This window comes from Echinops telfairi, unplaced genomic scaffold (genome assembly GCF_000313985.2).
Source record: "Echinops telfairi isolate 266 unplaced genomic scaffold, ASM31398v2 ScPeMD7_3;HRSCAF=10, whole genome shotgun sequence".
Classification (NCBI taxonomy): Eukaryota; Metazoa; Chordata; class Mammalia; order Afrosoricida; family Tenrecidae; genus Echinops; species Echinops telfairi.
Genome location: NW_022103899.1, coordinates 55882710 through 55883498, shown reverse-complemented (window position 1 = coordinate 55883498; position 789 = coordinate 55882710).

The following is a 789-nucleotide window of genomic DNA, read 5'->3' as shown; positions in this document are numbered from 1 at the left end:
CACAATGGATGTATGTATGGAATGTGATAAGAGTTGTATGAGCCCCTAATAAAACGATTTAAAAAAAAAAGAAAAACAGATCATGTGATTCACCATATAAATAAGATAGAGGAAAAAATATTTAACCTAACAACAACAAAAAGAATGCTTTGGTCATGCCATGATTAATGAACCTTTGGAGGGTCTGTCGAGGTGGTTGGGGCTCTCAAAGTTGTGGAATAATGAATATTCGCTCTGAAGCTCAATATTGAAAAGGGCAGTGACTCACCAGACACTCAAGCCATAGAAACCTTCCCTTTGCATCTTATAATTCGACAGGATGCTGTACAATCTGATCTGTAGTTAGATTGAACATTTTGGTAAGAGAGAAGGGAAGATGGAAAGAGTTGACTCAGTTGTAGGACTTTCTACTGCAGGTAACGATCTCAATGGAGGCATGAAAGACGTTCCAATATTTAAAGTACCATCAGTGAGAAAGGCTGTGACCATAAACAGAAATACTCAGAATGGTTAGCATTATAGGGTGTTAGGTTTATGTATGGATGTCGTGGGCAGGGGTGTGTGTCTATGTCGTCTTTTGCCTCTGGTGAGATGCTGGAATCAAGACTGAACTCAAGACTGTCAGACTTCAGAACTTGAGCTTTTTTTTTTTTTGGTATCTCTCTCTTTTGTTTAATCGTTTTATTAGGGGCTCATACGACTCGTATCACAATCCATACATACATCAATTGTGTAAAGCACATTTGTACATTCATTTTCCTCATCATTCTCAAAACATTTGCTCTCCAC